Here is a 26788-nt window from a genome sequence, read left to right on the forward strand (position 1 = left end):
TTGTGGAATTATTGGGGCTGAGATTTTTGAAACAATATCTGAATCTTAGCAGAGAGATAATAATCCTTTCACTATACATTGATTGGGCTTCCTTAACCAAATCTGAGAAACTACTGTAATAATAATCCCGGTGGTAATCCATGATACTCTCAAATTGTTCCCTTTAAGAAATTTATAATCCATGGGACTCTAGCAAATATGTTACATTGCACACTTTCTTAATAAGGAATGGCTGTTTTCAGGCCTTAATAGGAAAGCAAACAAACAAACAATGGCAGTTACTACCTGTTTTTTATCACTGATAAGCTACAATAAAGCTCAAATATGGACAGTTTAATTGTGTGATATTAAGTAAAAAATGAAAACCATTATAGTTTTACCAAAAGAGACATAAAAAATATGGGAAAAAGTCAAATTAGCATGGCATGAGTCCCAAAGATGACATTATGATTCTGAACAGGATTTTCAAAAAAAAAGCTATCTACATACAATTTCTGTGAATATTTATTGTACTAGAAAGATCCAAAGCAAATGTAGGTTAAGCCGTACCTTGTCAAGGATAAATATTCAGGGAAACTAGAAGTTCCATCTGCTAAAGTGCATCTGCTGACCAGGTCTACCATGGCCCTGCTACTTACAGACATCTAAGAAAGTGGCCTCACTCGTGCTTATTCACTCGTTCTGTGGCTTATCAAGAGTCACACATAAAGATGATTTTGCTTTTTTAAAAAAACCAAATACTTTATACAGTGAACTATAGAAAAAACAATTCTAAATATAATTTTAAAATTCTAGAGAGTGGGGGCAGCCAACATGGCTGAATAGGAACAGCTGCGGTCTACAGCTCCCAGGGTGAGTGACACAGAAGATGGGTGATTTCTGAATTTCCATCTGAGGTACTGGGTTCATCTCACTAGGGAGTGCCAGACAGTGGGCGCAGGACAGTGGATACAGTGCACAGTGTGTGAGCCGAAGCAGGGCTAGGCATTGCCTCACATGGGAAGTGCAAGGGGTCGGGGAATTCCCTTCCCTAGTCAAAAAAAGGAGTGACAGACAGCACCTGGAAAATCGGGTCACTCCCACCCTAATACTGCACTTTTCCGACAGGCTTAAAAAACGGCACACCAGGATATTATATCCCACACCTGGCTCAGAGGGTTCTACGCCCATGGAGTCTCGCTGATTTCTAGCACAGCAGTCTGAGATCAAACTGCAAGGCAGCAGCGAGGCTGGAGGAGGGGCGCCGCCATTGCCCAGGCTTGTGTAGGTAAACAAAGCAGCCGGGAAACTCGAACTGGGTGGAGAACACCACAGCTCAAGGTGGTCTGCCTGCCTCTGTAGGCTCCACCTCTGGGGTCAGGGCACAGACAAACAAAAAGACAGCAGTAACCTCTGCAGACTTAAATGTCCCTGTCTTACAGCTTTGAAGAGAGCAATGGTTCTCTCAGCACGCAGATGGAGATCTGAGAATGGGCAGACTGCCTCCTCAAGTGGGTCCCTGATACCTGAACTCCAAGCAGCCTAAGTGGGAGGCATCCCCCAGTAGAGGCAGACTGACACGCCACACGGCCGGGTACTCCTCTGAGACAGAAGTTCCAGAGGAACGATCAGACAGCAGCATTTGCGGTTCATGAAAATCCGCTGTTCTGCAGCCAACGCTGCTGTTATAAAGGCAAACAGGGTCTGGAGTGGACCTCTAGCAAACTCCAACAGACCTGCAGCTGAGGGTCCTGTCTGTTAGAAGGAAAACTAACAAACAGAAAGGACATCCACACCAAAAACCCATCTGTACATCACGATCATCAAAGAACAAAAGTAGATAAAACCACAAAGATGGGGAAAAAACAGAGCAGAAAAACTAGAAACTCTAAAAAGCAGAGTGCCTCTCCTCCTCCAAAGGAATGCAGTTCCTCACCAGCAATGGAACAAAGCTGGATGGAGAATGATTTTGACGAGTTGAGAGAAGAAGTCTTCAGAAGATCAAACTACTCCGAGCTACAGGAGGAAATCCTAACCAAAGGCAAAGAAGTTAAAAAACGTTGAAAAAAATTTAGATGAATGCATAACTAGAATAAACAATACAGAGAAGTGCTTAAAGGAGCTGACGGAGCTGAAATCCAAGGCTCGAGAAATAGGAGAAGAATGTAGAAGTCCCAGGAGATGATGCAATCAACTGGAAGAAAGGGTATCAGTGATGGAAGATGAAATGAATGAAATGAAGTGAGAATGGAAGTTTAGAGAAAAAAGAATAAAAAGAAACAAACAAACGCTCCAAGAAATATGGGACTTTGTGGAAAGACCAAATCTATGTCTGATTGGTGTACCTGAAAGTGATGGGGAGAATGGAACCAAGTTGGAAAACACTCTCAGGATATTATCCAAGAGAACTTCCCAATCTATCAAGGCAGGCCAACGTTCAGATTCAGAAAATACAGATAATGCTGCAAAGATACTCCTCGAGTAGAGCAACTCCAAGACACATAATTTTCAGATTCACCAAAGTTGAAATGAAGGAAAAAATGTTAAGAGCAGCCAGAGAGAAAGGTCAGGTTATGCACAAAGGGAAGTCCATCAGACTAACAGCAGATGTGTCAGGAGAAACTCCACAAGCCAGAAGAGAGTGGGGGCCAATATTCCTCATTCTTAAAGAAAAGAATTTTCAACCCACAATGTCATATCCAGCCAAACTAATCTTCGTAAGTGAAGGAGAAATAAAATACTTTACAGACAAGTAAAGGCTGAGAGATTTTGTCACCACCAGACATGCCCTAAAAGAGCTCCTGAAGGAAGCACTAAACATGGAAAGGAACAACCGGTACCAGCAACTGCAAAATCATGCCAAATTGTAAAGACCATCGAGGCTAGGAAGAAACTGCATCAACTAACGAGCAAAATAACCAGCTAACATCATAATGACAGGACAAAGTTCACACATAACAATATTAACTTTTAATGTAAATGGACTAAACCCTCCAATTAAAAGACACAGACTGGCAAATTGGATAAAGACTGATGACCAATCAGGGTTTTGTATTCAGGAAACCCATCTCATGTGCAGAGACACACATAAGCTCAAAATAAAAGGATGGAGGAAGATCTACCAAGCAAATGGAAAACAAGAAAAGGCAGGGGTTGCAATCCTTGTCTCTGATAAAACAGACCTCAAAACAACAAAGATCAAAAGAGACAAAGAAGGTCATTACATAACGGTAAAGGGATCAATTCAACAAGAAGAGCTAACTCTCCTAAATATATATGCACCCAATACAGGAGCACCCAGATTCATAAAGCAAGTCCTGAGTGACCTAAAAAGAGACTTAGACTCCCACACAATAATAATGGGAGACTTTAACACTCCATTGTCAACATTAGACATATCAACGAGACAGAAAGTTAACAAGGATACCCAGGAATTGAACTCAGCTCTGCACCAAGCGGACATAATAGACATCTACCGAACTCTCCACACCAAATCAAAATAATATACATTTTTTTCAGCACCACACCACACATATTCCAAAATTGACAACATAGTTGGAAGTAAAGCTCTCCTCACCAAATGTAAAAAACAGAAATCATGACAAACTGTCTCTCCAACCACAGTGCAATTAAACTAGAACTCAGGATTGAGAAACTCACTCAAAACCACTCAACTACATGGATACTGAACAACCTGCTCCTGAATGACTACTGGGTACATAACGAAATGAAGACAGAAATAAAGCTGTTCTTTGAAACCAATGAGAACAAACACACAACATACCAGAATCTCTGGGACACATTCAAAGCAGTGTATAGGGAAATTTATAGCACTAAATGCCCACAGGAGAAAGCAGAAAAGATCCAAAATTGACACCCTAACATCACAATTAAAAGAACTAGAAAAGGAAGAGCAAATACATTCAAAAGCTAGCAGAAGGCAAGAAATAACTAAAATCAGAGCAGAACTGAAGGAAATAGAGACACAAAAAACCTTTCAAAAAATCAATGAATCCAGGAGCTGGTTTTTTGAAAACATCAAGAAAATTGATAGACTGCTAGCAAGACTAATAAAGAAGAAAATAGAGAAGCATCAAAAAGACGCAATAAAAAATGATAAAGGAGTTATCATCTCTGACCCCACAGAAATACAAAGTACCATCAGAGAATACTACAAACACCTCTATGCAAATAAACTAGAAAATCTAGAAGAAATGGATAAATTCCTCGACACATACACCCTCCCAAGACTAAACCAGGAAGAAGTTGAATCTCTGAATAGACCAATAACAGGCTCTGAAATTGAGGCAATAATCAATAGCTTACCAACGAAAAAGAGTCCAGGACCAGATGGATTCACAGCCGAATTCTACCAGAGGTACAAGGAGGAACTGGTACCATTCCTTCTGAAATTACTCCAATCAATAGAAAAAGAGGGAATCCTCCCTAACTCATTTTATGAGGCCAGCATCATCGTGATACCAAAGCTGGGCAGAGACACAACCAAAAAAGAGAATTTTAGACCAATATCCTTGATGAACATTGATGCAAAAATCCTCAATACAATACTGGCAAACCGAATCCAGCAGCACATCTAAAAGCTTATCCACCATGATCAAGTGGGCTTCATCCCTGGGATGCAAGCCTGGTTCAATATACACAAATCAATAAATGTAATCCAGCACATAAACACAACGAAAGACAAAAACCACATGATTATCTCAATAGATGCAGAAAAGGCCTTTGAAAAAATTCAACCACCCTCCATGATAAAAACTTTCAATAAATTAGTTATTGATGGGACCTGTCTGAAAATAATAAGAGCTATCTATGATAAAAACACAGCCAATATGATACCGAATGGGCAAAAACTGGAAGCATTCCCTTTGAAAACTGACAGAAGACAGGGATGTCCTCTCTCGCCACTCCTATTCAACATAGTGTTGGAAGTTCTGGCCAGGGCAATTAGGCAGAAGAATGAAATCAAGGGTATTCAATTAGGAAAAGAGGAAGTCAAATTGTCCCTGTTTGCAGATGACATGATAGTATATCTAGAAAACCCCACTGTCTCAGTCCAAAATCTCCTTAAGCTGATAAGCAACTTCAGCAAAGTCTCAGGATACAAAATCAATGTACAAAAATCACAAGCATTCTTATATACCAATAACAGACAGAGAGCCAAATCATGAGTGAACTCCCATTCACAATTGCTTCAAAGAGAATAAAATACCTAAGAATCCAACTAGCAAGGGATGTGAAGGACCTCTTCAATGAGATCTAGAAACCACTACTCAATGAAATAAAAGAGGACCCAAACAAATGGAAGAACATTCCAAGCTCATGGGTAGGAAGAATCAATATCTTGAAAATGGCCATCCTTCCGAAGGTAATTTATAGATTCAGTGCCATCCCCATCAAGCTACCAATGACTTTCTTCACATAATTGGAAAAAACTGCTTTAAAGTTCATATGGAACCAAAAAAGAGCCCGCATCGCCAAGTCAATCCTAAGACAAAAGAGCAAAGCTGGAGGCATCACGCTAGCTGACTTCAAACTATACTACAAGTCTACAGTAACCAAAAGAGCATGGTACTGGTACCAAAACAGAGACATAGATCAGTGGAACAGAACAGAGCCCTCATAAATAACACCGCATATCTACAGCTATCTGATCTTTGACAAACCTGAGAAAAACAAGCAATGGGGAAAGAATTCCCTATTTAATAAATGGTTCTGAGAAAACTGGCTAGCCATATGTAGAAAGCTGAAACTGGATCTTTCATTACACCTTATACAAAAAATAATTCAAGATGGATTAAAGACTTAAACTTTAGACTTAAAACCATAAAAACCCTAGAAGAAAACCTAGGCATTACCATTCAGGACACAGGCATGGGCAAGGACTTCATGTCTAAAACACCAAAAGCAATGGCAACAAAAACCAAAATTGACAAATGGGATCTAATTAAACTAAAGAGCTTCTGTACAGCAAAAGAAACTACCATCAGAATGAGCAGGCAACCTATAAAATGGGAGAAAATTTTCACAACCTACTCATCTGACAAAGGACTAATATCCAGAATCTACAATGAACTCTAACAAATTTATAAGAAAAAAACAAACAACCCCATCAAAAAGTGGGTGAAAGACATGAACAGATACTTCTCAAAAGAAGACATTTATGCAGTGAAAAAACACATGAAAAAATGCTCTCGATCACTGGCCATCAGAGAAATGCATATCAAAAACACAATGAGATAGCATCTCACACCAGTTAGAATGGCGATCATTAAAAAGTCGGGAAACAACACGTGCTGGAGAAGATGTGGGGAAATAGGAACACTTTTACATTGTTGTTGAGACTGTAAACTAGTTCAACCATTTTGGAAGTCAGTGTGGCGATTCCTCAGGGATCTAGAACTAGAAATACTGTTTGACCCAGCCATCCCATTACTGGGTATATACCCAAAGGACTGTAAATCATGCTGCTTTAAAGACACATGCACACGTATATTTATTGCAGCACTATTCACAATAGCAAAGACTTGGAACCAACCCAAATGTCCAAAAATGATAGACTGAATTAAGAAAATGTGGCACATATACACCATGGAATACTATGCAGTCATAAAAAACGGTGAGTTCATGTCCTTTGTAGGGACATGGATGAAATTGGAAATCATCATTCTCAGTAAACTATTGCAAGGACAAAAAACCAAACACCGTATGTTCTTACTCATAGGTGGGAACTGAAAAATGAGAACACACGGACACAGGAAGGTGAACATCACACTCTGGGGACTGTCGTAGGGTGGGCAGAGGGTGGAGGGATAACTTTAGAAGATTTATCTATTTGTAAGTGACGAGTTAATGAGTGCAGCACACCAGCATGACACATGCATACATAGGTAACTAACCTGCACATTGTGCACATGTACCCTAAAACTTAGAGTATAATAATAATAAAAAAATTTCTAGAGAGTTAAGATAACCTCATTTTTTAAAATACTGAAAATGTAAAGGGTCCGTATAAAAAGTTGCATTATGTACATACTTCTTATTTTAATAATTCACTTGCTTTGCTCTTAAAATCTCTGTGAGAGAAGTCGATATTTTACTCATGTCTTTTGGAAAGAGATTCAAAAGCAAAAGTAGCAGTGCTGTAAAATTTCATAAAATTTGTGGGACTTTTAAAAGCTAAATTATTCAATATTTTGTATCGTTATTCCACTCATATATTGCCCAGAATATATATACAGCAACCCAGCAACAGTGTTTGCAACAAAAGTAAGGTAAATGTGTCTACAATCATTTGATTTCCTTATTAGATAAATGAAGTTTTCATAGAGGAAATGCAAATTCAGTTCAGGTTACATAAGCTTAACTATTATTTAAAACTTATATTCAATTAAATCTAACCCTCACCACTACAAATCTGTTAGGAATCACTGTCAGGAATCTACAGGACTTGGCTTGTATTTACATTTGACCCACACTTAGAAATTTCATAAATGATGAGATGCAGGCCAAGGGGATTCCTCAAAGGGCTCCACCCAAAAGGAAAAGAAATAGAGTTAAACAGAAAATTACCACTTATGTATTTGTGGGTAATCAGCTTATTCCTCAGCCTCTGGACAGTGAGGAGCATGAAAAAATGGAAGAAGATAGCAAAGAAAAGGAAGAAAAAGATCACAGTGAAGCGATGAAGCCAGAGGAGCCGCCTCAAAATTTACAGAGAGAAAAAAATCATGAAACTGCCCCTCCCTGAATCTTTAAAAGTTTACTTGACATATTTTAGAGAGAAAAAACTTAGATGAAGAAGAAAGAATGCCTACTGATAATTCCTTTAGTGTTGAAAATGTAGCATTTGTGAGGAGTTAAAAGAATTATTTCTTTCATCAGAACAAATTATAGTGGAAAAAGTATCAGTTGTTACTGTCAGTAACATAAAAGATGTATTGAGTGAATAAAAGAATCCCTTTTATAAAATCTATTTTTCTTTAAATCTTGGAAAACTGTTGTTTTACCTCAAAGTGATTTCAAAGTGGAATGCAACAGTAGTCAAGACTTGTGTACCATAAATTCTTTTCTGATTCCTTACGAATCTTGTTCATTTTCATGTAGAAAACGAGAGTGAAACTACAGAGAAAAGAAATGCCCGATGCATCACGGCCTGACGATGGATTCCTGTTTCCTATGACATGGAGAGTCTCCACTATGACCTGTTTCCAAACAGGAAACTGGAAAGGAGAGCGAAGACAGGATGCTGCTTTTCCACTCTTCTCTGGATGTTTCTGTGCCCCCACAGAGCTCGGGAAACAAACAGTCAACCTTGTCACGCTTTTGGGGGTTACAGACACATGAGCAACAGGCCCCCTTGCAGAAGACAAAGGAACGTGGAACCCGAAACCACGCTTCAGTCAGCCTGATTGTGACTCCTGTGTGGACGCGACTATGCACCTCACGCTCCGTTGCAGGCTCAACGTGGGGCTATCTCATCTGTGAACTATGTGGATGAAAAATGGACAATCACCCGAGTCTCGGCTCATTGCTCTCCGGGTAATTCTCTCATTCCTTGGGTGACGAAATTCCTCTGAATCGCTCCTGGATGAAGTAACCCAGGTTGGGGATCCAGAGGGCCAGTGAAAACTCCGCAGCCCGACGTGGCTGTAGGCCAAGCCCTTAGCCTGCACTGGGCACCCAACATTTTCCCAGAGTGCGAGACCCTGCTGGTCCTGGAGGCAGAAGACCTCTTTTCTCTCTGCCTTCCTCTCTCTGTTTCTTGCTCCCTCCCTCCCTCTTTCCCTCCATCCTTCCCTCAGTTTCTCCCTTCCTCCCTCCATCCCTCCTTCCCCCTCTCCCTCCTTCTATCCCTCCAACCCTTCCAAGGTCCCTCGTTCCATCCGTTCTTTCCTCCTTCCATCGCTCCCCCCCTCTCTGTCTCCGTTCCTCTACCCATCTCTGCCTGATTTCCCTCCCGCGTAGAAAGGGCAGCACCCCGGTTTGCGCTGGGTCTCGGGTTTGCATTTAGCTGTCAGGCGCTCCACGGTGATGCCAAGGAAGCTGGCAGGGCAAGGGTAGGTGAGTGACGTTGGGGTGGGGAGACAGAGGTGGCGAGACGTGGAAAGAAGAGTAGGCTTGCTGCCTGCCCAGGCCAGTGTTTCCCGCGATGGGGGTCTCCGCCCGCGCCACTGAAGAACGCGGCGGTGGGGGCAAGAGGGAAGGGAGGAGAGCTCCGCCTGGGCTGGTTAGAAAACCTAGGCTGCTGCCTGCTAACCCACGCATGAGCAGTAGACAGTCCACATCCTGGTACCTGGATGGGACCTGGGATCCCAGGGATGCTCAGGAAAGAATGACAGCCCTCCTCTGAGTGGAGTCTCTCACAGGACCTGGAACTCAGGGATCCTAGGCAGGTCAGCTGGAAGGGAAGACACGCCTCTCTATACCGAGTCAGAGGTTCACCGTGAAAGAGAGGCCGCCGCCCTGCCCCCACCCCGCCCCAACCCCGCGTCCTAAATCTCCTCCAGCAGAGCCCGGTGTTCTTCCTGTCTGAGGAGTGGTTCCAGCGGAGCGGGCTCTTCCACTTCCTTCAGCTTCCCCAGTGGCGCCTGATCTAGGAAAGGTTGTGCCTTTTGCTGAAACGCTGGGCTTGACAGGAGCTCATCTAACAGGCTGGAAGTGAGTGTAGACGAGCGCCCTGGCTCCTGAAGCAGTTGAAAGGGGCCTGGATGGCTTGCATCTATGCTTGATGAGGAGGCCTCCGGAGTCGCGAGCTTCGGAGGTGGAGGTGCCCCGTCTTTGGTTTCCCACACTGCCCTGGCGACCTGGGGCTCCAGACCCACAGTGTACTCCGGTGGGACGTGGGTGGCACAAACACACCTTGACCCTGTGACTCAGCTTGAGGGAGCCCAAGCTGCCCACTGAGCACATGCCCATCAGGCCGCCATGCTGCGGATCCTCGTCCTCCTGGCATTTGTTGTGGTGCAGAGGCCACCGAGGAATCTGAGGGTTGGGCAGTCCTACTTCCAGAGCAGCCAGGGCAGCAAACACAAAATTCCCGCGTGCAGTGGCAGGTTGAGAGATTCCTTCTGCCTGTGCAGCCTGGCTGGGCTGAATTGGGGGGATGGCCCTTGCTCCCTGGCTCACGAAAGCCCCCTGTGGCAGAGCCCCAGGCATGCAGGGCGTGTGTGGTGCAGGAAGCCCCGTTCCCCACACCACGGTGTGGGTGAACTCGATTGAGGAGGGAGGAGGATGACACCCACTGAGGGTGTTAATTAGTAACCACAGTGGCCTCAAAGAGCTCAAATGGAATTAAGAATTGCCCGTCTCTCACTTTAAGTCCAGGGCTGGAAATGATTAAGCTTACTGAAGATGTAAAATTTTCATCGCTAGAGAGATGTCAACACTTGGCTTCAAAACTTCAAAGGATGGGCTGACTGTCTTTGAGGACCACTGCAGTTGATGACTTTAAGTTACAGCCAATGCTCATTGACCACTCTGAAAATCTCAGGGCCCTTAAGAATTATGCAAAATCTATTCTTTCTGTGCTCTAGAAATGGAACATCACAGTCTGAGTGACAACACATCTGTTAACAACATGGTTTACTGAGTATTTTAATCCCACTATTGAGACCTACTGCTCAGAAAAAAAAAACAACAACAAAAAAACGAGTCATTTAAAGGGATTGTTGCTTGGCCTGGTGCAGTGGCTCACACCTTTTAATCCCTGCACTTTGGGAGGCCGAGGTGGGTGGATAACCTGAGGTCAGAAGTTGGAGACCAGCCTGGTGAAAATTATGAAACCCTATGTCTAATAAAAATACAAAAAAATTAGCCGGGCATGGTGGTGGTACTTGTAATTTCAGCTACTTGGGAGGCTAACTCAGAAGAATGGCTTGAACCCTGGAGGCAGAGGTTGCAGTGAGCCAAGACCACGCCACTGCCCTCCATCCTGGGCAACAAGAGGGAAACTACATAAAGGAAAAAAAAAGGAAAGAAAAGAGAAAAGGAAAAATTATTGCTGCTTATTAATATTTTTCCTAGCTACCCAGAACCTTAGATGGAGATGTACTTGGAAATTAATGTCATGCTCATGGCTGCTAATACAATATCTATCCTTCAGCCTGTGGATCAAAGAATGATTTTGACTTTCAAGTGTTTTTATTAGATAATAAATGCATTTTGTAAAGGTATAGCGGTCACAGATAGTAATTTATTTGATGAATCTGGATAAACTGAATGGAAAATCTTTTGGAAAGGTTTCACCATTAATCCCTTCATGATATTTCAACCTCCTCCCGTGAATCACAAGTGTCCTTAATAGCAAATGCCATTAACGACATTTGTGATTGATGGGAGGAGGTTGAAATATCAACATTAACAGGAGTTTGGAAGAAGTTGATTCCAGCCCTCATGGATGACTTTGAGGGCTCAGAATGTTAGTGGAGGAAGTCCCTACAGATGTGGTAGAAATCGCAAGCCAACCAGAATTAGAATTAGGGCCTTAAGATGAGATTAAGTTGCTGTAACTCATGATGAACAAGTGGGGAGTTGCTTCTTATGGATGAGCAAAGAAAATATTTTCTTGAGATGGAATCTACCCCAGGTGGAGATGCTATGAACACTGTTGAAATAACAACAAAGGATTTAGAATATTCCGTAAATCTAGTGGTTAAAGCAGCAGCAGGATTTGAGAGGGTTTACTCCAATTTTGAAGGAACATCTACTGTGGATAAAATGCTATCAAACAGCATCACATGCTACAGGGAAATCTTTTTTGAAAGGAACAAACTTCATTGTTTTAAGAAATTGACACAGGCATCCAAACTTCAGCAGCCCCCACACTGGTCAGTAAGCAGACATCAACATAGAGGCAAGACCATCAATGTAGAGAAAAGAAAGAGAGATCAGACTGTTACTGTGTCTATATAGAAAGGAAAGACATAAGAGACTCCATTTTGAAAAAGTCTTGTACTTTAAACAATTGCTTTGCTGAGATGTTGTTAATTTGTAGCTTTGCCCCAGCCACTTTGCCCCAGCCACTCAGACCCAACCTGGAGCTCACAAAAACAAGCATTGTATGAAATCAAGGTTTAAGGGATCTAGGGCTTTGCAGGACGTGCCTTGTTAACAAAATGTTTACAAGCAGTATACTTGGTAAAAGTCATCGCCATTCTCTACTCTCAATAAACGAGGGGCAAAATGCACTGCAGAAAGCTGAAGGGACCTCTGCCCTTGAAAGCGGGGTATTGTCCAAGGTTTCTCCCCATGTGAAAGTCTGAAATATTGCCTCGTGGGATGAGAAAGACCTGACTGTCCCCCAGCCTGACACCCGTTAAGGGTCTGTGCTGAGGTGGATTAGTAAAAGAGGAAAGCCTCTTGCAGTTGAGATAGAGGAAGGACACTGTCTCCTGCCTGTCCCTGGGAACTGAATGTCTCAGTATAAAACCCGATTGTGCATTTGTTCAATTCTGAGATAAGAGAATAACCGCCCTATTGTGGGAGGCCAGACATGTTTGCAGTAATGCTGCTTTGTTATTCTTTACTCCACTGAGATGTTTGGGTGGAGACAAACATAAATCTGGCTTACGTGCACGTACAGTCATAGTACCTTCCCTTGAACTTAATTGATATAGATTCTTTTGCTCACATGTTTTTTGCTGACCTTCTCCTTATCATCACCCTGCTCTGCTACTACATTCCTTTTTGCTGAAATAATGAAAATAATAAGCAATAAAAACTGAGGGAACTCAGAGCCCGGTGCCTCTGCAGGTCCTTGCTACGCTGAGTGCTGGTCCCCTGGGCCTACTATTGCTTCTCTATACTTTGTCTGTGTCTTACTTATTTTCTCAGTCTCTCGTCCCACTTGACTAGAAATACCCACAAGTGTGGAGGGGCAGGCCACCCCTTCACTCACCAGAAAAAATATTATGACTTGGTAAGGTTCAGATATTCATTAGTATTTTTCAGCAATGAGGTATTTTAAGTTAAGGTATGTACATAGTTTTTTAGATATAATGCGATTACTAATTAATTAATTAATTAATTATTAAATACTCATTAGACTACAACACAGTTTAAGCATAACATTTATAAGCACTGGGAAACAAAATGTTTCTGTGACTAATTTGATTGTAACATTTGCCTTATTGTGGTTTTCTGGAACCAAACCTACACTATCTCTGAGTAGGCTTGTAGGTTTTTGGTTGTTCTTTGTTTTGAGAAGGGGTTTCGCTCTGTCACCCAGGCCATAGTGCAGTGGCATGATCATAGCTCACTGCAGCCTCAAACGGCTGGGTGAAGTGATTGTTCTACCACAGCCTCCTGAGTAGCTGGGACTACAGGCATGCAGCACTATGTTTGGCTTTTTTTTTTTTTTTTTTTTTTTTTTTTGAGACGGAGTCTCGCTCTTTAGCCCAGGCCAGAGTGCAGTGGCTCTATCTCGGCTCACTGTAAGCTGCACTTCCCGGGTTCACGCCATCCTCCTGCCTCAGCCTCCTGAGTAGCTGGGACTACAGGCACCCACACCAGGCCCGGCTAATTTTCTGTATTTTTAGTAGAGATGGGGTTTCACCGTGTTAGCCAGGATGGTCTCGATCTCCTGACCTAGTGATCCGCCCGCCTCAACCTCCCAAAGTGCTGGGATGACAGGCGTGAGCCACCGAGCCCGGTCTGTCTTTTATTTCTAGTGGCACAAGCCCCATGGAGTGTGGTGCGTCTGCTCTCTGATGCTTTTGAACAGTGTAGAAAGTGTTGCTGTCTGTATTTAATTTTTTCCTACATGTATGGTCTCGATCGATCACAAGAAGATCAATAAGCCCTTCTCCTTATTCTACTTCCCTTTCTAGCAACGGAGAACTTTGATTGGATTTTTCCTGCCTACAGACAGGAATGAGTCTGCTGTTTTCTTTTTTAAACCTGAGGGGGCTGAGCGTGAGGGCCTCGAGCGTGGCCACCCTCCCCCAACCCCAAACTGGTGATTGTGGTGGTGGTGGTTTTCTGTTCCAGTTTCTGTTCTGTTGTTGTTGCTGCTGCTGCTGCTGCTGCTGTCGTCGTTGTTTTGGTATTTTACAGACTCAGGGGGTGTACTTGCTTGTTTGTTAGATCAGCATACTACTGCCTCTGGATGTAGAAGTGGACCTCCAGTGTATCCGATACCCACGTGGCGAACGTTGTCTCCAACGGGCGATTTATTCATCCTTCGTCCCCCTCTTACCCTCCTCCTCCCTTTTGGAGTGTCTGTTATTTCCATCTTGATGACCGTGTGCATACCCACTGTTTACCTCCCACTTTTAAGCAGAAGGCAGTTCACTGGGTACATACTTGCTTCCAGCTCTATCCATGTTGTGGGAAAAGACGTGAAATCACTCTTTTTTTGTGCCTGCACCATTAGAGAATTTTAACTTTCTTGGTGGTTGTTTTTCTTTTTCCTTTTCTTTTCTTTTCTTTCCTCCTCCTTTTTTTCATTTTTTTCAGCTGGGCTCTCCTACTTGTGTTGCTCATTTGCTCGGGCTGGTCTGAAACTCCTGGCCTTGACACTTCTTCCGTCACATCCACCGCCTGGTTGTTGAAATGAGCATCTCTTGTAAAATGGAAAAGACGAAAAAAAATAAAGAGAAAGAAAAAAAGCATGGGGTGAACGTTTCTCTTGCCGCCTCCCAGGGTGTACCTTGGACCCGATAGGAGGGAGGGAGATTGCCAGGGTGGGTTTTCGGTGCTAAATCCTCCCGGGTGCCTCCTTCCCTCTCCTCTTTGTCCCTGCTTCTCACCCAGCCAAGGCTCCCACCGCTGTTGTGGGATTTTCCGTGGGAGAGGTATGGGAGAGGACTAAGGCGCCTTCCAGATCTATATCCTGCCAGACGTCTCTGGCTCAGCGTCCCCCACCGCCTGCCTGCCACCTTCCAGGGAGCTCTGAGGCCGATGTCCCACCCCCCTTCACGTCCCACCACCCTCCCCCGGCTGGCCTTTGCCTGGCGACCCCAAGAAAACCGCGATTACTCTTTATTTTTTTTTCTTTTTTTTATTTTATTATTATTATACTTTAAGTTTTAGGGTACATGTGCACAACGTACAGGTTTGTTTCATATGTATACCTGTGCCATGTTGTTGTGCTACACCCGTTAACTCGTCATTTAGCATTAGGTATATCTCCTAATGCTATCCGTCTCCCCTCCCCCCACCTCACAACTGTCCCCGGTGTGTGATGTTCCCCTTCCTGTGTCCATGTGTGCTCATTGTTCAATCCCCACCTATGAGTGAGAACATGCAGTGTTTGGTTTTTGTCCTTGTGATAGTTTGCTGAGAATGATGGCTTTCAGTTTCATCCATGTCTGTACAAAGGACATTAACTCATCATTTTTTATGGCTGCATAGTATTCCATGGTATCGAATCCTCCAGTGAAGACTTCCACCAGATGCCCCGGGTGGGCCAGATGGGACGAGACTGGACCACCCTGGACCATGCTGTTCTTGGGGGTGTGTTGACATACAGGGTGGACTGGCAGCCCCAGCATTGTAAAGGGTGTCCAGGTATGGAAATGTCACATAGGATTCCCTCCTTCCCATCAGCCTGCCTTCAGCTTCCTCAGGCTTGAAGACAACTTCCCATCAGAACCTCTTTTCTTCCCTTTCTCCACCACACACATGAGAGGCATGAGAGGGAGAAACAGCTCAATAGATACTGCTGACCTTCATTTGTGGAATCTTCAGTCATCTACACACAGACAGGTAACTAGACAGGGACCCAAATCAAACACCATTTCCGGGTCCTTATGGTGGGATTGGTCTCTCTCTCTCTCACACACACACATACACACACAATTTCCACATCTAGTTCACAAGCCACACTAATTTACCCCTTTCACAGTACACAGTCTGAGTAAAACCAACCCCACTCTCCACCCAGCGGCTGACAAAACTCCTTCTCTACAATTTTTAAAAAAGATCATCTGGGTCGGGCACAGTGGCTCACACCTGTCATTCCATCACTTTGGGAGGCCAAGGTGGGTGGATCACTTGAGGCCAGGAATTCAGGACCATGCTGGCCAACATGGCAAAACCCCATCTCTATGAAAAATGGAACAATTACCAGGTTTGGTGGTATAGGCTTGTAATCACAACTACTCAGGAGACTGAGGCAGGCGAGTTGCTTGAACTAGGGAGGCCAAGGTTGCAGCTAGCTGAGATCATGCCATGGCAATTATTGAGACAGAGCGAGACTCTGTCTCAATAATAATTATAATATTATTATAAGATTAGTTTTGTGTGCTGATACCTGCCTGTAGTCGCAGCTACTGGGAAGGCTGAGATAAGGAGAACACTTGAGGCCCCACAGGTCGAGGCTTCAGTCAGCTGTATCCTGGGCAGTCACCAGTCAAGGAGATATGCCCCTTCCCATTTTCTTTCCTTTTCTTCTCTTTTCTTCTCTCTTCTTCTCCCTCCCTTCCTTCCTTTCTTTCTTTCTTCCTTTCCTGCCTGACTGTCTTCCTGCCTCTCTTCTTTCCTCCCTTCCTCCCTTCTTTCGTTCCTCCTGCCTTGGCCTCCCAAAGTGCCAGGATTACTGGCATGAGGCACCATGCCTGCTTGGCCTAAAGAGACACCCTTTGAAAGTAAGACACAGACAGCGCCTTCCAGTGATCTGATTGATTGATTGACTGATTTAGAGACAGTGTCTCACTCTGTCACCCTGGCAGTGGTGCCATCATAACTCACTCACTGCAGCATTGACACTCCTGGACTCAAGCGATCCTTCCACCTCAGCCTCCAGAGTAGAGTACCTGGGACCACAGATACACGCCACTGTGCCCAGATCATTTTTATTTATTTATTTATTCATTTTCCCAAGACAGACTTTCTCTCTGGTTGCCCAGACTGGAGTACAATGGCGCGATCTTGGCCCACCACAACCTCTGCCTCCTGGGTCCAAGCGATTCTCCTGTGTCAGCCTCCCCAGTAGCTGGGACTACAGGCATGCACCACCACGTCTGGCTGATTTTGTATTTTTAGTGGAGACAGGGCTTCTCCATGTTGGTCAGGCTGGTCTTTAACTCCCGACCTCAGGTGATCCACACTCTGAGGCCTCCCGAAGTGCTGGGGTGGCAGACGTGAGCCACCGAGCCTGGCCTTCATTTTTCAATGTTTTTCCACAGACAGAGTATCATCATTTTGTTGCAACCCTCCTGACCTGGTGCCTCAAAGTGCTGGCATGACAGGCGTGAGCTACTGCGCCTGGACTCCGGGGAATGATTCACGACCACGACCGCTGTACTGAGTCTTTCTTTCTTTCATTGATGATTTTTTTTATTATTGATTGATTGATTGATTTAGAGATGGAGTCTCAATCTGGGCGAGGTGAGGCGAGGCGAGGCGCAATGCTTTGGAAGTGGCAGCACAGCCTTCTAAAGCCCCATTCAAATGTACAAAGCCCCATTCCCTTCCTGGAGTTGGAGCTGATGCCTTCCATTGCCTTGGGCTTCTCTCCATTCAGAAGTTTTACAGGCGCAACCCCACCCAGAGGCTGGCTACGGCTGAGGATTACGGGGTGTGGTGGGGCTGGAAACTTGGTCCCCCATGGTTACAAGCTCAGGCAAGACATCCCCCGACCCCCATCGCTTGCTCACCCTTTGAGATCCCCTGCCTCCACCGCCTTGGAGGCTGACCTCTTACTTTAATTTCTGTCTTCCTTCCTTTTCTGCATTTGAAGAGGGGGTGGAGGAATGAGGTTGTGTGTGGGGAGGGGGTGCGGGGTGGGGACAGAGGGGAGCGTCCTAAGGGTTGATTTAGTGTCATGCCTCTTTCACCGCCACCACCGAAGATGAAAGCAACAATCAGCTAAATACCTCGTGTTCTCATCCATAAGTGGGAAGTTATAGATGAGAGTTCAGCGTGGGCAGAAGGAGGGGGACAAGAGACGCGGGAGCCTACTTGAAGGAGGAGGGGTGGAAGGATTGACAGCTTCAGGAGAAACCAAAACAAAACGAAACATGAAAACTGTCGAGTACTGCGCTGAGTGTCCGGGTGATGAAATCATCTGCACACTGAACCCCCCGTCAGAAGTTTACCTATGTAACAATCTTGCACATGTATGCTTGAACAAGAAATGAAAGTTAGAGGAGAGAGGGAGAGAGGGAGTGAGAGAAGTGAAACGAAACACCACCTCCTTGACCTGAGCCAGGGGGTTTCCGGCCTTTTGGGGGAACATTCAGCGACAATGCAGTATTTGGGCCTGTTCTTTTTTTTTTCTTCATTTCTTTTTTTTGGACTGAGTCTCTCTCGTTCTGTCACCCAGGCTGTGGTGAAGTGGCGCTCTCTTGGCTCACTGAAACCTCTGCTTTCCGGGTTCCAGTGATTCTTCTTTGGTAGCTGGGATTACAGACGCGCACCACGACAGACGGCTAATTTTTCTATTTTTAGTGGAGACGAGGTTTCTCCATGTTGGCCGCGTTGGTATTGAACTCCTGACCTCAAGTGATCTGCATTCCTGTGCCTCCCAATGTGCTGGGATGACAGGCCTGAGCCGTAGGGATTTCAGCCTTTAGAAGTGCCCGCCCTGCCACCTTTCGCTGCGGCCCTTATGCTCAGAATGATGTGTCCTCTCTGTCATAGTTTGGCTCTTTGATTCCCCTATGCCATTGCACTGTAGCCTTGGCAGCAAGAGCGAAACACCTTCCCCCCATCTTCTCGTGCAAAAAATACATAAATAAATAAATAAAATCTGTACACATGACCTAAAAGTGTGTGTTCCCATGAGTGATTTCTAGTAAATGGCGCTGTACACTGAACGCAGTGGATCACGTCTGTCATCCCAGCACTTTGGGAGGCCGAGGTGGTTGGGTCACGAGGTCAGGAGTTCAAGACCAGCCTAGCCAACATGGTGAAACCCCGTCTCTACTGAAAATATGAAACTGAGTCGGGCGCGGTGGGGCAGGCACCTGTAATCCCAGCTAATCTGGAGGTTGAGGCAGGAGAATCACTTGAACCTGGCAGGCGGAGGTTGCAGTGACCCGGGATGGCGCCACTGCACTACAGCCTGGGTGACAGAGTGAGACTCGGTCTCAAATAAATGAAAGAAAGAAAGAAAGAAAGAAAGAAAGAAAGAAAGAAAGAAAGAAAGAAAGAAGAAAGAAAGAAAGAAAGAAAGAAGGAAGGAAGGAAAGAAAGAAAGGAAGGAAGGAAGGAAGGAAGGAAGAAAGAAAGAAAGAAAAGAAAGAAAGAAAGAAAGAAAGGAAGGAAGGAAGGAAGGAAGAAAGAAAGAAAGGAAGGAAGAAAGAAAGAAAGAAAGAAAGAAAGATAGAAAGAAAGAAAGAAGAAAGAAGAAAGAAGAAAGAAAGAAAGAAAAGAAGAGAAGAGAAGAAAACCAGAAAAGAAAGAGAAAATGATAGAAAAGGCACTGTATCGCTACTGGGCTAGTACCTTCTCTCTTTCTGTCTGTATCTCTCTGTCTCTCTCTGTTTCTCTCTGTCTCTCTCTGTGTGTCTCTGTCTTTCTCTGTCTCTTTCTCTGTCTGTCGGTCTCTTTCTTTCTCTCTATCTCTCTCTCGGCCTGTCTCACTGTGTCCGTCTTCTGTCTAACTCTCTTTCTCTGCCTGTCTCTCTCTCTCTCCCTCCCTGTCTGTTTCTCTCTCTCTCTATCTCTCTCTTTCTGTCTGTTTCTCTCTGTCTGTCTCTGTTTCTCTCTGTTTCTCTCTGTCTGTCTGTGTTTTTCTTTGTCTCTTTCTTTTTCTGAGTCTCTCTGTCTGTCTCTCTCGCTCTCTCTCTCTGTCTCTCTCTCTGTACCTATCTTGTCTTACTCTCTTTCTCTACCCGTCTGTCTCTCTCTCTCTGTCTGTCCCTCTTCCTCCCTTTCTGTCTCTCTCTCTCTCTCGCTCTGTCTCTGTCTCTCTTTCTGTCTCTTTCTCTCTGTCTCTCTGTCTCATCTCTGTCTGCCTGTCTTTCTGTCTATCTCTGTCTGTCTCTCTCTGCCTGTCTCTCTCACTGTGTCTGTCTTCTGTCTTGCTCTCTTTCTCTGCCTGTCTGTCTCTTTCTCTCTCCCTACCTTTCTGTTCTCTCTTTCTCTGTCTCTCTTTCTGTCTGTTTCTGTCTGTTTCTCTCTGTCTGTCTCTTTCTCTGTCTGTCTCTCTCTTTCTTTTCTTTTTTTCACATGGAGTCTCACTGTGTCACCCAGGCTGGAGTGCAGTGGCACCATCTCGGTTCACTGCAAGCTCCACCTCCCAGGTTCACGCCATTCTCCTGCCTCAGCCTCCCGAGTAGCTGGGACTATAGGCGCCCGCCACCAAGCTCAACTAATTTTTTGTATTTTTAGTAGAGACATGGTTTCACCGTGTTAACCAGGAAGGTCTCGATCTCCTGACCTCGTGATCCACCCGCCTCAGCTTCCCAAAGTGCTGGGATGACAGGAGTGAGCTATCTCGCCCGGCCTGTCTCTCTCTTTCTTTCTTTCCTCTCTCTCTATGTGCCTAACTTCTGTCTTACTCTCTTTTTCTGCCTGTCGGTCTCTCTCTCTCTGTCTCCCTCCCTCCCTGTCTGTTTCTCTCTCTCTGTCCCTCTCACTCTCGCTCTCTCCGTCTCTCTCTCTTGCTGTTTCTCTCTGTCCGTCTGTCTGTCTCTTTATGTCTCTCTCTTTCTCTCTGTCTCTGTCTCTCTCTCCCTCTGCCTGTCTCTCTCACTGTGTCTCTCTTCTGTCTTACTCTCTTTCTCTGCCTGCCTGTCTCTCTCTCCCCTTCTCTTTCTGTTTCTCTCTATCTCTCACTCTCTCTCTCCATCTCTCTCTCTGTCTGTTTCTCTCTGTCTGTCTCTGTCTTTCTCTGTCTGTCTGTCTGTCTCTGTCTCTCTCCCTCCCTGTCTGTCTGTTTCTCTCTCTTTCTCTATCTCTGTTTCTCTCTTTCTGTTTCTCTCTCTTTCTCTATCTCTGTATCTCTCTCTTTCTGTTTCTCTGTGTCCATCTCTTTCTCTGTCTCTCTCTTTCTTTCTCTCTGTCTCTCTCTCTCTGCCTGTCTCTCTCACTGTGACTGTCTTCTCTCTTACTCTTTCTCTCCCTGTCTGTCTCTCTATCCCTCCCTTTCTCTCTCTCTCTGTCTCTCTCTTTCTTTTTCTCTCTGTCTCTGTGTGTCTGTCTGTTTCTCTCTTTCTCTGTCTCTCTCTCTTTCTGTCTGTTTCCTCTCTGTCTGTCTCTGTCTGTCTCTCTCTCTCTGTCTCTCTCCCTCCCTATCTGTCTGTTTCTCTCTCTCTCTGTCTCTCTCTTTCTGTCTGTTTTGCTTTGTCTCTCTCTGTCCATCTCTGTCTTTCTATGTCTGTCTCTTTCTCTGTCAGTCTGTCAGACCCCCCACGCTGGACAGGGCCCTGCCCCTTCCACGAAAGTGAGAAGCACCTTCTTAGAGAGGCCGAGAGGAATCCAGACAGACAGGCCTTGCTAGGCTTTGCCACTCAGTGTATGATTTTGGGAGGTCGAGGCCGGGTCCCTACTTGGATGGAAGGGGCATTTTCAGACTTTTCTCTCTGTCACGTGTGGCGTCCCTACTTCTCGTATTTCCCTGATAAACTCCTCGACTCAAAAATACATGGTTAAGGCCGGGCGTGGTGGCTCACGTCTGTCATCCCAGAACTTTGGGAGGCCGAGGCAGGGGATCACGTGAGGTTGGGAGTTCGAGACCAGTCTTGCCACCATGGCAAAACCCCGTCGCTACTAAAAATACTAAACTGAGTCGGGCGCAGTGGGGTATGCGCCTGTAATGCCAGCTACTCGGGAGGCTGAGGCGGGAGAATCACTTGAACCTTGGAGGCGGAGGCTGCAGTGAGCCGAGATCGCGCCACTGCACTACAGCCCGGGCTGTAGAGTGAGACTCTGTCTCTAAACAAACAAATAAATAAATAAATAAATAAATAAATAAATAAATGCATTCTTTTCCATGCTGACTGACACGTGCAGACATCAGTTGTCTTTGGGCGTCATCTAGCGGCCACTGTTATTGAAAGTCTAAGTGACATGGAGGGATGTCTCGGAGACTTCACTGAGCCTGGGGCAACGGGTTTCTCTCTCTCCCTTCTGGAGGCCCCTCCCTCTCTCCCTGGTTGCCTAGGGAACCTCCACGCTGGCGGAGGCCCTATTGTTCTTTGATCAGCTCTTTAGTTTTCTTTGTGTGTTGGATTCTTCCATGATCATAGACTCTTCTACTTGGGTTTTAGGAGGGGTCAGTTTAATTTTCAAGTCGCCCCCCTGCTGCCCCAACTACCCACGTTCCTTTATCTTCATTTAGTGAGTCAGTTAGGCAGGTTCTCCCCAACCCCCCGACCCCCGCCTCCCAATACCCTGCTTGGAAATCTTCCGGAGCCACCCCGGTGTGCCTCCGTCTTCTCTCCCCTTCCCCCACCCCTTACCGGCGATCTCATTCTTGCCAGGCTGACATTTGCAATGCTGGGAGTCAAGCCTCACTCAGTGGCCACCGTTTTTGAAGATGGGGGTGGCAGTGTCCCACTTCCCCGGAGGCAGCTCTGGCCGATGGTGTAGCCCTTGACCCGCATGGGCAAGCGGGAGGGTCTGCTGTTTTGGGGTTTTTTTTCCCCCACGTCCCTCCTCAGGCCTCCCTCCCTAAAAAAGCTTTACCCTGGATGGGTCTCAATCACCTTTTATCATGATGTTTTAGCTTCTCCGCCATCCAGCCAACATAGTTTCACAATGGGAATGGCGTCACAGCTCTAGTCTGGGCCTTCTTAGTATTTGCCTAAAATTGAAACGTTTTGTGAAAACTAATACTTTGCTCACTTAAGATTTCCAGGGACGGTGCCTTGGCCCGTGTTTGTTGTTTTGTTTTGTTTTGTTTTGTTCGTGTTTTTCCTTTTTCATATGTATTTCTTTTCAGGTGAAGTAGAAATCCCCAATTTTCAGGAAGACATATGTTTTCCCAAGACGTGTTAGCTGCTGTTTTCTCCTGTCGTTAACTAGCGCTTTTGTGAATCTCTCAACGTGTAGTGAGAGCCGGTTGATGTTTACTTCAGAACATCTTATTTTCTAGAAATCCGTAAGTGAATGCTGCTGCTGCTCTTTCTGCTGCTGCTCTTGTTGCTGTTGTTGTTTTCAAAGCACACCCCGGCCACCCTTTACAGAATCAAAAGCATTATAAAATATGTGTAATTATTTCCTAAGCATGCCCTTCCTCCTCCTCTCTCTGTCTCTCTGTCTGTCTCTGATAGATAGAAAGACTATCTATTTTGTTGTTAGAATAAAGTTGCTCAGTATTTCAAGTTACCTAAATACGTCAGCATTTAAACTCCTCCTACTAAAAGCTTGCCAATCTTAATAATCCTCCTTTAAACACAATTTTTGATATTGTTAAGGTTTTTAAGAATGTGACTCCTGTAGAATAGCTGAACAGACAATACACATTTAAAAAAGAACAGCACAAGGATCAACCAGACTTGGGAAAAAATCAAAAACAACACAAGCCTTATGAAGAACTGAGTTCTTAAAATATTATGGAGAGCATAGCTATTGGAAGAGAAGGCAATATTGGCAAGTTGATTGTTACATTTGTCAGCAAAAGCTAGCACTATTTTTTTTTGGCAATCTTTCAGGCACTGCAACTACTACTGCAAAATGAGATATAATCCATTAAACAACACATTCACAAATCAAAAAATATTTTAGTAATATAATGCTTCAGATTTAGAAGCAAATCAAGTGTTAAAACACAACTGCTATAATAATTAACCCCAAAGATAACCGTATCTGACAAAAAAGCTTTCACAGAGTTACGACTTCAGAATTATACTTTCTCTTGATATTTACTTATTTATTTTATTTTATTTTATTTTACTTATTATTTTTATTTTATTTTATTTTTTTTTCTTGAGACGGCGTCTCACTCTGTCGCCCAGGCTGGAGTGCAATGGCATAATCTTGGCTGACTGCAACCTCCACTTCCCAGGTTCAAGCGATTCTCCTGCCTCAGCCTCCTGAGTAGCTGGGACTACAGGCACCCACCACCATGCCCAGCTAATTTTTATACTTTTAATATAGACGGGGTTTCACCATGTTGGCCAGGATGGTCTCGATCTCTTGATGTGATCTGCCTGCCTTGGCCTCCCAAAGTGCTGGGATGACAGGCATGAGCCAACATGCCTGGCCTTCTCTTGATATTTAAACTTTTATGTCAGTCCAGAAAAATACAATAAATGTCAACAGTAAGTATGGTGTTGAGGCAGAAGTAGGACCAAACTTTTTCATATGTTATTCAGTTGATAACAATATGACCTGGGTAGTAATTTCCTATGTGTCTACTTATACACAAATACAAAAAAGTAAAACAGAGATACTGCTAAATAAAAGGGTACACTAAGTTCTTAATAGTAACTCAATAAACTGGAATACTGTCAAAAAGCAGCAACTAGTGAATTTTTCCGTGTTTTTTTCTATTATCCAATAAGTGAATTATGCTATTCCTTTCCAATTCCCAAGCACTTTTTGTCCCAATCACCATTTCTGTGTTTGAAGAAAAAGTAACGAATCAAGTAACAAAACTAAACAAGCAAACAAACAAAACACAACTACAGTGTCTGCAAAAGTTTGGTAGAAGACTGAAACTGTTGAGTATAAGCATCTGGTATTCTATTATATTTAGTTAACTGAAGAGTTTGTTAAAGACATACATTTCATAAGAAAACATGTTAGTTTGAAGTTATTGACCAGTATGTACCATCCCTAAGTATTAGTAACCAAATTCATGACAATAAAGAGCTATCTAACAAGAAAAATTAGTGACTACCAGCACCATCAACAAGACTTTGTCTTTACACTTCATTCCCACTTACCGTGCATTATAATGTCTAGGACTGACTCTGATAGCATTTCAAAAACAAGCTAATGCTCTGTCCAATTCTTCAGTTAAGACAAACTCTCGCCCTAATAGAGTATAGGCATAAGCATAATTTGGACCCACTTGGATAGCTCTCTGGAAGAATTTAATTGCAATATGGTGTTCCTGCTGCAGACTGAAACAGTTCCCTGCAGCACACCAGGCCTCTGGCGAATTTTTATCCATGTCTGTTAAGTCTTTTGACAGAAATGAAAGAGCGACATCTTTTTGAAGATGCCAAAGTGTTGTAAAATAGATTTCCATGCCTTCGACTCTATAATTTTCAATCCTTCTAACCTCTGAGAATATTCTTTCAGCTTGCATGTACTCTAAAATTTTAAAATAGGCCCTTCCAATTTGGCACAGTACCCAACCAGTATTGTAGTGGTGAGAAGGTAGATGGCTCAAAATATTTATAGCTTCTTTGCAGTAGTATGAACACAAAGCTAAATAACCTTTCCCCCTTTCACTAAGAAGGCTCATGAAGCCTTCTGCTGCTGCTTTTTGTAGATTAAAAGCCTGAATCTTATGTGTGATTCTGGATATTTTCTCTTCTGAATTGATGGAAGAGTCCAATTTTGTAATTTCCAGGTTGTCATTTATATTAGGTTGAGTTATTCCTCCTTTATTAGTTTTACTTTTTGTTTTTCTGTTTGGGGTTTTAGGTGGAAACTTCATTTTTAATTTCTTCCTATTCTATTTGGTTGTGGAACTGTCACTAGTAAAGAGTCATGAAGTTTTTCGATGCAGTGCATTTGGGGGAGATGTCATAGTGGGGCTCATTACCTGAGGTGTTGTACTTATTTATGGACCAGAACTTTCTGTTTGTGAAATAATTGGAGTTACCTCTCAGCTATTTCCACTCTGCGAGAAGACAGACTTTTCTCCAGTTTGGCCAATTCCGGCAACAGACTTTTTTGAAGGGGCTCCGGTGGATGGCACATCAATTACAGAAAGTGTATTAGTGTAGTTTTGTAAATAAGATCCATCTCCTGGACTTGGGGTTTCTAATGGCAAAATCCCAAAACTTAGGTTTAATGGACTAAGAGCTGCTAGTCCTGTTAATAAACTTTGACCAGTTTTTGGTTTATTTTGAACCTGTTTAGATAATATGGAAGTTCCTGTTCCCAGTGGGACAGTATCAGGTGAAATTACAGCTGAATCAATAGAAGACAGTGGGGAATCTGTATTCAAGGAGTACTTTGAATTGGAAGATTCTGAATTCAATCTGTTTAATTCACTTGTGTCCTGGGGTGTTTCCATAAGAACGGTCTCAGGCTGTCTGTGACATAAACTGTGATTAGGTACTTGTGTTGTGCAAGAGTTGGGCAGACAGTTGCTAAAGTTCTGTAAAGATATGAATTTAAATGTTTGGTCAGGATCTGGTTTTTCACCTATTTCACATAATGATTCAAAGGGATACCAGAGGAAAGGATTTAAACTAAGTCTCTTTTGGTAACATTCTGATCCTTTGGCAAGCCGATCAGTCTTGCAATATACATGTCCCAACAATGGAAGAGGAAAGCAAGCTGAATCACCAAACTCAGTAACAATATCATCATGGCTTTTCTGCTTATTAAACACTCCACCAGATAAGATTTGTTCCCAGTCTGCAAGCTTACTGAGATCAACACAACATTTTGCAAGCAGGTATTTGCATTGCGGTGTAGGACAACTGTGTCTTTTCAAGAGTCTATACACTTTATAGGCCTTTTCTGGGCGGCAAGAACAGGTCGCCATTAAAAACAAGGCTTCTTCTGAGTGTACTTCTGCATAAAGGCGTTCTGTGAGGAAAACCCCATCTCGGTAAGCATAGTGGCTTAGTGCTTGCCATATAGCATCCTGGACGGGTTCCTGCAGCACGGTCATCCTCGAGGCTCAGGCCCAATTTCTGCAGTGCCTCAGGCAACCCCCCACCCCACCCACCCCTCTCCCCCGTGTAGCGGCTCCGGCCCCGCCAGCCTC

The 26788-nt window shown here is 44.1% G+C and overlaps 1 pseudogene; it reads right to left on the reverse strand.

Annotated features, from left to right (window-relative positions):
- Window positions 1–9639: 9639 nt before the first annotated feature.
- On the reverse strand, window positions 9640–26692 carry LOC100445354 (cell division cycle protein 27 homolog; annotated as a pseudogene).
- Window positions 26693–26788: the final 96 nt, after the last annotated feature.

Source organism: Pongo abelii, chromosome 18, assembly GCF_028885655.2.
Source record: "Pongo abelii isolate AG06213 chromosome 18, NHGRI_mPonAbe1-v2.0_pri, whole genome shotgun sequence".
Lineage (NCBI taxonomy): Eukaryota > Metazoa > Chordata > Mammalia > Primates > Hominidae > Pongo > Pongo abelii.